Below are 10,196 nucleotides of genomic sequence, written 5' to 3'. Positions count from 1 at the left end.
CTCCATGTCGTGCCCAATCTCCGCCTCCCCCAACTCATCCTCGTTGGACGACGCCTGATATTCCTCCTCCTCATCTAACACATCGCCCTTTGCTGTGCAATGTTGTGGAGAGCGAATGACGATGCCAGAAAGCCGGCGACCCTCTCAGTATCATACTGGAGGGCGCCTCCAGAGTTCTCCAAGCACCTTCACCGCATCCTCAATAGGCCGACGCACTGCTGCATCACGCATGGTCGTGGCATGGATTTCATTGTTTAGGATCTCCACCTCGGTCCGTAGCCTCTGAATAGGTGGCATCAGCCATGACCACGGTGGATAACCAGTGTCGCCCAGGAGCCAATCCACCAGCCGGTGGTGCCTTTCGAAAATATGAGGAATGGCCTAGTGGACCAGTATAAAAGCATTCTGCACACTGCCAGGGTATTGGGCATAAACGTGTATGATTATGCATCTGGTGGTCGCATATCAGCTGCACGTTCATCGTGTAGAAGCCCTTTTGATTTGTGTACGGAGACCTGATATAACAAGGTGCCCGTAAGGGGACATGCATTCCGCTATCACCCTCTGCACCCGTTGATGGTGACTAATCCCCCAAGCAAAGCGGTGTAATGACAGAGTAGACCGCACGCCATACTGACGTCCTGAGGATGTTACCTGTGTCCCACTGCCCGGTGCTCCGCCTCAGACCAGCCGAGTCCAGCACCGCCACAGTCGGGGCGGCCGATCGGCAGGCAATGGCGACTTTGGCAGGGGCTGGGGGCACTGTTGAGTGGTGGACCGAGGCGCACTAGCCGGCCCTAAGGGGGCACTACTTTGCAGGACGTGTCCGCGAGCGGCAGCGAGGCCGCTGCAGACCGCCGCAATATGGATGCGCAGGCCACGGTCACGCCAATTCTACAGGCCATATCGGCAGCTGAAGCCGGATGCTCTACGCTGCTAGGTTGCTAGCCCCAGACAAACGTAGGAACAGGAGTAGGCCATCTGGCCCCTCGAGCCTGATCTGCCATTTAATGAGATCATGGCTGATCGTTGTGGACTCAGCTCCACTCTCCGGCCCGTACACCATATCCCCGAACCCCTTTATTCTTTAGAAAGGTATCTATCTATTTCTTAAAAACGTTTCAAGAAGGAGCCTCAACTGCTTCACTGGGCAAGGAATTCCAGACATTCACAATCCTTTGGGTGAGGAAGATCCTCTTAAACTCGGTCCTAAATCGACTTCCCCTTATTTTGAGGCTATGCCCCCTAGTTCTGCTTTCCCCGAGCAGTGGAAACAACCTGCCCGCATCTATCCTATCTATTCCCTTCATAATTTTATATGTTTCAATAAGATCCCCCCGCATCCTTCTAAACTCCAATGAGTACAGTCACAGTCTACTCAACCTCTCGTCATAATCGAATCCCCTCAACTCTGGGATCAACCTAGTGAATCTCCTCTGCACTCCCTCCAGTGCCAATATGTCCTTTCTCAGGTAAAGAGACCAAAACTGAACACAATACTCCAGATGTGGCCTCACCAACACCTGATACAATTGCAGCATAACCTCCCTAGTGTTGAACTCCATCCCTCTAGCAATGAAAGACAAAACTCGATTAGCCTTCTTAATCACCTGTTGCACCTGCACACCAACATTTGCGACTCGTGCACCAGCTCGCCCAAGTCCCTCTGCACAGCAGCATGTTCTAACATCTTACCGTTTAAATACTAATCCATTCTGCTCTTATTCCTCCCAAAATGGATAGCCTCACACTTGGCAACATTGAATTCCATCTGCCAGACCCGAGCCCATTCACCTAACCTATCCAAAACCTTCTGCAGACTTCGGGTATCCTCTGCGCTTTTTGCTTTACCACTCATCTTAGTGTCGTCTGCAAACTTTGAGACATTGCACTTGGTCCCCAACTCCAAATCATCTATGTAAATTGTGAACAACTGCGGGCCCAACACTGATCCTAGAGGGACCCCACTAGTTACAGGTTGCCAACCAGAGAAACACCTATTTATCCCCACTCTCTTCTTTCTGTTAGTTAACCAATCCTCTACCCATGCTACCACTTAACCCTCAATGCCATGCAAATTTCGTTCATGCAGCAACCTTTTGTGTGGAACCTTGTCAAAAGCTTTCTGGAAATCCAGATATACCACATCCATTAGCTCCCCGTTATCTACTGCACTGGTAACGTCCTCAAAAATTCTACCAAATTAGTCAGACATGACCTACCCTTAGTGTACCCAGGCTGCGCCTGCCCAATGGGACAATTTCCCTCTCGGTGCCCCGCTATTTCATCCTTAATGATAGATTCCAGCATTTTGCCTACAACGGAAGTTACGCTTACCGGCCTATAATTACCCACTTTTTTAAACAGTGGTGTCACGTTTGCTACTTTCCAATCCTCTGGGACCACCCCAGAGTCTCGTGAATTTTGATAAATTATCACGAGTGCGTTTTCAATTTCCCTCGCCATCTCCTTTAACACTCTGGGATGAATCCCATAAGAGCCAGGAGACTAGTCTACCTTTAGCCCCATTAGCTTGCCCAATACTGCCTCTTTAGAAATTACAATCATCTCAAGGTCCTCACCTATCATATCTTTATTTCTATAAGTCACTGGCATGTTATTTGAGTCGTCCACTGTGAAGACAGACCCAAAACACCTGTTCAGCTCCTCAGCCATTCCCCCATCTCCTATTATTAAATCTCCCTTTTCATCTTCCAAAGGACCAATATTTACCTGAGCCACTCATTTTTGTCTTATATATTTGTAGAAGCTTTTACTATCTGCTTTTATGTTCTGAGCCAGTTTACGTTAATCGTCTACCTTACTCTTCTTTATAGCTTTTTTAGTAGCTTTCTGTTGTCCCCTAAAGACTTCCCAGTCCTCTAGTCTCCCACTAAATTTTGCCACTTTGTATGTTTTTTCCTTCAATTTGATACTCTCCCTCACCTCCTTCGATATCCACGGCCGATTTTTCCCCTTTCTACCATCTTTCTTTTTTATCGGTATGAACCTTTTCTGAACACTGTGAAAGATCGCAAGGAAGGTTTTCAACTTTTCCTCAACTATTTTAAATTCCACCATATTGTGGTCGCTCCTTCCAAGAGGATCCCGAACTATGAGATCATTAATCAATCCTGCCTCATTACACAGGACCAGATCTAGGACCGCGTGTACCCGTGTAGGTTCCATTACATACTGTTCCATGAAATTATCCCGGGCACATTCTATAAAGTGCTCCTCAAGGCTGCCTTTACCAACCTGTTTAAACCAATCGACATGCAGATTAAAATCTCCCATGATAACCGCTGGACAATTTCTACATGCATCCGTTATTTATTTGCTGATTGCCTGCCCTACCATCCTGTTACTATTTGGTGGCCTATAGACTACTCCTATCAGTGACCTTTTCGCTTTACTATTCCTGATTTCCACCCAAATTGATTCAACCTTGTCCTCCATAGCCACCAATATCATCCCTTACTATTGGCCGGATGCCATCCTTAAACAACAAAGCTACACCACCGACCTTACCGTCCATTCTATCCTTTCGTATCGTTTGATACCCTTGGATATTTAACTCCCAGTCGTGACCATCTTTTAACCATGTTTCAGTCATGACCACTAAATCATAGTCATTCACGATGATTTGCGCCATCAACTCATTCACCTTATTCCGTATACTACGAGCATTCAGGTAAAGTACACTAATGCTGTTATTTATGACTTTGTTATGAATCCATCACCTTGATCAGCAACTCTTCGCAATTATTTTTCCTCTTACCCTTTCTCCTAATTTTCCGAATTTATGGGCGTAAAACGCCACTATTCCGAAGCTGGCGTGATCCCATAACTTCAGAATCGGAGAGTCCAGCCCCCTGTGTCTCGATCACAACAATGCATTGATGTTGTGTTCGGGATGATTGAAACACGAATTCGTTCGAGTGCAGCTGAATTTCAAATCAAGTTAAATAATTAGCTGATATTCTCTCACGACCTTTCTTGTAGCTCATTGTACTCGTATGCACACCTTTGTCTTTTAGGTCATTATTAAATTACGAACTTATCGGATGCAGAAATGTTGGAAACAATCCGATTGGAGACGTATGGAGCATTACCGTGGAAATTGTGTATAGGTCATGCTGAATGTAACGATTTAATTGCCTCAATTAATTAAGTTAAAATCAATTCTATATCTTCTAATCGGCTATCACAATCCATGGTGAACTTGCCCGACTATCGTGCCTGTATTCATCGTGCAATATTTTCAGACTAATTTCTGACGGAGAATATTCACTTTATTGATCTCTTCGTTTGTGCTTTTATGAAAGATATCAACATTAGAATTGGCGAATAAAGATTTTGGAGTCAACCGACACGTAAAATCGACAAGGTGACCTGGCTCTGCGTCTACCTGAGATCTTCAGACGCGAAGCAGTTAGTCCATGCTTCTCTTTAACGCACTCAAAGCCTTTCTATGTACTAATAGCTAGGCATCTTAATTTGCACACTCTTTTACCTTGAAGACGTCCGTTGCCCTGCTCATCATATCCTTATAAAGTTCAATGTCTAAGCCACCTCCGTATTCATTGAAATGCACAGGCTCCTTGGAGAAAATAAGGCTGCAAGTAAATATGAAAGGTAGAACACAGAACATTGAACAGATTTAAAAAGCGCGGGAGGAGAGAGACCCGGGAGATTTAAAAAGCGCAGGAGCTGCGAGTCAGAGCGGAGATTTTAAAAGATCGCGGCCGAGTTTCGGGAGCCGTTCGGAGGAGGAGGAGCAGTAGTCTCTGTCAGGGAGAGAACCTGAGAACATCTAAGACACTCAGAAGGTAAGAAGGTAAGGGAGTGATTTTTACTCATTTTTACTTTGATACCTTTTTCAAATTGTGTGTGTCGGGGGGGAAACTGAAGTGACATAACAGAAAAGCTGTGACCTGAGTGGCTGGTTGGGAATCTACACTAAATTAAAAAAAATAAGCATTGGTAACTCATTAAACATATTTACTTAATTATAATTTAGAGGGTATCTAAGCCAGAGATCGGGGAGTACTATATTTAGCTTTCGCATTTATATTAGAAATCTAGTGCTAGGAAACAGATAGTTAACAGTAACTTAAAAAAAAAAAGTATGTATACATTAAAAAAAAAACGTTTAATTTTAATTCATTGACGCAATGTCAGTAAGAGGGGTGCAGTGCTCTGACTGTGAGATGTCGCAGGTCCGGAAGGCTTCCAGCGTCCGGATGGCTTCATCTGCAGAAAGTGCACCCAACTGGAGCTCCTCACAGACCGCATGGTTCTGTTGGAGCAGCAATTGGATGCACTTAGGAGCATGCAGGTGGCGGAAAGCGTCATAGATCGCAGCTAACTCAATGTGGTCACACCAAGGTGCAGGCAGAGAAATGGGTGACCACCAGAAAGGGCAGGCAGTCAGTGCAGGAATCCCCTGTGGTTTTCGCCCTCTCGAACAGGTATACCGCATTGTATACTGTCGGGGGGGGGGGGTAGCCTATCAGGGGAAAACAACAGCAGCAGACAGAGCAGTGGCTCTGATGCTCAGAAGGGAGGGTCAAAGCGCAGAAGGGCAATAGTAATAGGGGACTCTATAGTCAGGGGCACAGATAGGCCCTTCTGTGGACGTGAAAGAGACTCCAGGATGGTATGTTGCCTCCCTGTGCCAGGGTCCAGGATGTCTCCGAACGGGTAGAGGGCATCCTGAAGGGGGAGGGCAAACAGGCAGAGGTCGTTGTACATATTGGTACTAACGGCATAGGCAGGAAGGGGCATGAGGTCCTGCAGCAGGATTTCAGGGAGCGAGGCAGAAAGTTAAAAGACAGGACCTCTGGGGTTGTAATCTCGGGATTCCTCCCTGTGCAACGTGTCAGTGAGGATAGAAATAGGAAGATAGAGCAGCTAAACACGTGGCTAAACAGCTGGTGTAGGAGGGAGGGTTTCCGCTATCTGGACCACTGGGAGCTCTTCCGGGGCAGCTGTGACCTGTATAAGAAGGACGGGTTGCATCTAAACTGGAGAGGCATACATATCCTGGCCGCGAGGTATGCTAGTGTCACACGGGAGGGTTTAAACTAGTATGGCAGGGGGCGTGGGCACGGGATCAATAGGTCAGAAGGTGAGAGCATTGAGGGAGAACTAGGGAATAGGGACAGTGGGGCTCTGAGGCAGAGCAGACAGGGAGAAGTTGCTGAACACAGCGGATCTGGTGGCCTGAAGTGCATATGTTTTAATGCAAGAAGTATTTTCGGATAAGGCAGATGAACTTAGAGCTTGGATTAGTACTTGGAACTATGATGTTTGTTGCCATTACAGAGACCTGGTAGAGGGAAGGGCAGGGTTGACAGCTAAACGTTGCAGGATTTAGATGTTTCAGGCGGGATAGAGGGGGATGTAAAAGGGGTGGCGGCGTTGCGCTACTGGTTAGGGAGAATATCACAGCTGTTCTGCGGGCGGACACCTCAGAGGACAGTGAGGCTATATGGTTAGAGATCAGGAATAAGAAGGGTGCAGTCACAATGTTGGGGGTTTACTACAGGCTTCCCAACAGCCAGCGGGAGATAGAGGAGCAGATAGGTAGACAGATTTTGGAAAAGAGGAAAAACAACAGGGTTGTGGTGATGGGAGACTTCAACTACCCAATATTGACTGGGACTCACTTAGTGCCAGGGGCTTATACGGGGCGGAGTTTGTAAGGAGCATCCAGGAGGGCTTCTTAAAACAATGTGTAGACAGTCCAACTAGGGAAGGGGGCGGTACTGACCTGTTATTGGGGAATGAGCCGGGCCAGGTGGTAGATGTTTAGTAGGGGAGCATTTCGGGAACAGTGACCACAATTCAGTAAGTTTTAAAGTGCTGGTAGACAAGGATAAGAGTGGTCCTAGGATGAATGTGCTAAATTGGGGGAAGGCTAATTGTAACAATATTAGGCGGGAACTGAAGAACATAGATTGGGGGCGGATGTTTGAGGGCAAATCAACATCTGACATGTGGGAGGCTTTCAAGTGTCAGTTGAAAGGATTCAGGAGCGGCATGTTCCTGTGAGGAAGAAAGACAAATACGGCAATTTTAGGGAACCTTGGATATTGTAGGCCTCGTCAAAAAAAAAGGTGGCATTTGTTAGGGCTAAAAGGCTGGGAGAAGACGAAGCCTGTGTGGAATATATGGAAAGTAGGAAGGAACTTAAGCAAGGAGTCAGGAGGGCTAGAAGGGATCACGAAAAGTCATTGGCAAATAGTGTTAAGGAAAAGGCTTTTTACACGTACATAAAAAGCAAGAGGGTAGCCAGTGAAAGGGTTGGCCCACTGAAGGATCGGCAAGGGAATCTATGGGTGGAGCCAGAGGAAATGGGCGAGGTACTAAATGAATACTTTGCATCAGTATTCACCAAAGAGAAGAAATTAGTAGATGTTGAGTCTGGAGAAGGGTGTGTGGATAGCATGGGTCACATTGAGATCCAAAAAGACGAGTTTTTGGGTGTCTTAAAAATATTAAGGTAGATTAGTCCCCAGGGCCTGATGGGATCTACCCCAGAATACTGAAGGAGGCTGGAGAGGAAATTGCTGCGGCCTTGACAGAAATCTTTGGATCCTCACTGTCTTCAGGTGTTGTCCCGGAGGAATGGTGAATAGCCAATGTTGTTCCTCTGTTTAAAAAGGGTAGCAAGGATAATCCAGGGAACAACAGGCCGGTGAGCCTTACTTCAGTGCTAGGGAAATTACTGGAGAGAATTCATCGAGGCAGGATTTACTCCTATTTGGAAGCAAATGGACGTATTAGTGAGAGGCAGCACGGTTTTGTGAAGGGGAGGTCGTGTCTCACTAACTTGATAGAGTTTTTCGAGGAGGTCACTAAGATGATTGATGCAGGTAGGGCAATGGATGTTGTCTGTATGGACTTTAGTAAGGCCTTTGACAAGGTCCCTCATGGTAGACTAGTACAAACGGTGAAGTCACACGGGATCAGGGGTGAGCTGGCAAGATGGATACAGAATTGGCTAGGTCATAGAAGGCGGAGAGTAGCAATGGAAGGATGTTTTTCTAATTGGAGGGCTGTGACCAGTGGTGTTCCACAGGGATCAGTGCTGGGACCTTTGCTGTTTGAAATATATATAAATGATTTGGAGGAAAATGTAACTGGTCTGATCAGTTAGTTTGCAGACGACACAAAGGTTGGTGGAATTGCGGATAGCGATGAGGACTGTCAGAGGATACAGCAGGATTTAGATTGTCTGGAGACTTGGGCGGAGAGATGGCAGATGGAGTTTAATCCGGGCAAATGTGAGCGTATGCATTTCTGAAGGTCTAATGCAGGTAGGGAATATACAGAGAATGGTAGAACCCTCAAGAGTATTGAAAGACAAAGAGATCTAGGAGTACAGGTCCACAGGTCACTGACAGGGGGAACACAGGTGGAGAAGGTAGTCAAGAAGGCATACGGCATGCTTGCCTTCATTGGCTTGGGCATTGAGTATAAGAATTGGCAAGTCATGTTGCAGCTGTAGAGAACCTTAGTTCGGCCACACTTGGAATATAGTGTTCAATTCTGTTCGCCACATTACCAGAATGATGTGGAGGCTTTAGAGAGGGTGCAGAAGAGATTTACCAGAATGCTGCCTGGTATGGGGGGCATTAGCTATGAGGAGCGGTTGAATAAACGTTGTTTGTTCTCACTGGAACGGAGGAATTTGAGGGGCGACCTGATATAGGTCTACAACATTATGAGGGGCATAGACAGAGTGGATAGTCAGAGGCTTTTCCCCTGGGTAGAGGGGTCAATTACTAGGGGGCATAGGTTTAAGGTGAGAGGGTCAAGGTTTAGAGTAGATGTACGAGGCAAGTTTTTTTTACGCAGAGGGTAGTGGGTGCCTGGAACTCGCTACCGGAGGAGGTGGTGGAAACAGGGACGATAGTGAAATTTAAGGGGCATCTTGACAAATACATGAATAGCATGGGAATAGAGGGATACGGACCCAGGACGTGTAGAAGATTGTAGTTTAGTCGGGCAGCATGGTCGGCACGGGCTTGGAGGGCCGAAGGGCCTGTTCCTTTGCTGTATATTTCTTTGTTCTTTGTACAGCACAGTACAGGCCCTTTGGCCAACGATGTTGCGCCAACCATCTACCCTAATCTAAGATCAACCTAACCTACGCCCCTTCAATTTATTGCTGTCCATGTGCCTCCTCACTTTATCCATTCCTCTCATCAGCTTGAATACCTGAATCATTTCAACTCACTTCCTTCTACGCTCCCGTGAGGAAAGCCCAAGCTCCCTCAATCTTTCTTCATAAGACATTCCCTCCAGTCCAGGCTGCATCCTGGTAAATCTCCTCTCTACACTCTCGAAAGCATTCACATCTATAATGAGGCGACCAGAACTGTACACAATATTCCAAGTGTGGTCTAACCAGGGTTTTATAAAGCTGCAGCAAAACCTCGTGGCTCTTAAACTCAATCCTCTGTTGATGAATTTCAACAACACACTATACCCTTTCTTAACAACATTAACAACCTGGGCAGCACGGTAGCATCGTGGTTATCACAAATGCTTCACAGCTCCATGGTCCCAGGTTCGATTCCCGGCTTGGGTCACTGTCTGTGCGGAGTCTGCACGTTCTCCCCGTGTGTGCGTGGGTTTCCTCCGGGTGCTCCGGTTTCCTCCCACAGTCCAAAGATGTGCAGTTTAGGTGGATTGGACATGCTAAATTGCCCTTAGTGTCCAAATTGCCCTTAGTGTTAGGTGGGGTTACTGGGTTATGGGGAGAGGGTGGCGGTGTGGACTTGGATAGGGTGCTCTTTCCAAGAGCCGGTACAGACTCGATGGGCCGAATGGCCTCCTTCTGCACTGTAAATTCTATGATGATTATCAAACTGGTTGGCAACTTGCAGTGATCTATGTATGTGGTCCCCAAGATCCCGCTATTCCTCCACACTTCCACTAATTCTGCCTTTAACCCTGTATTCGGCATTCAGATTCGACCCTCCAAAATGAATCACTTCACACTAATCTAGTTTGAATAACATTTGCCAATTCTCAGTCCATCTCTACATCCTGACAATGTCCTGTTGTCACCTGCAACAGCCCTCGAATCAATCTACCACTCCACCGACTTTCGTATCATCGGCAAACCTACTAACCCACCTTCCACTTCCTCATACAAGTCATTTATAAAAACCGCAAAG

The sequence above is a fragment of the Scyliorhinus torazame genome, chromosome 12 (genome assembly GCF_047496885.1).
Source record: "Scyliorhinus torazame isolate Kashiwa2021f chromosome 12, sScyTor2.1, whole genome shotgun sequence".
Classification (NCBI taxonomy): domain Eukaryota; kingdom Metazoa; phylum Chordata; class Chondrichthyes; order Carcharhiniformes; family Scyliorhinidae; genus Scyliorhinus; species Scyliorhinus torazame.
The sequence above is the reverse complement of the archived record's forward strand: the minus strand, read 5'-3'. Positions refer to the sequence as shown.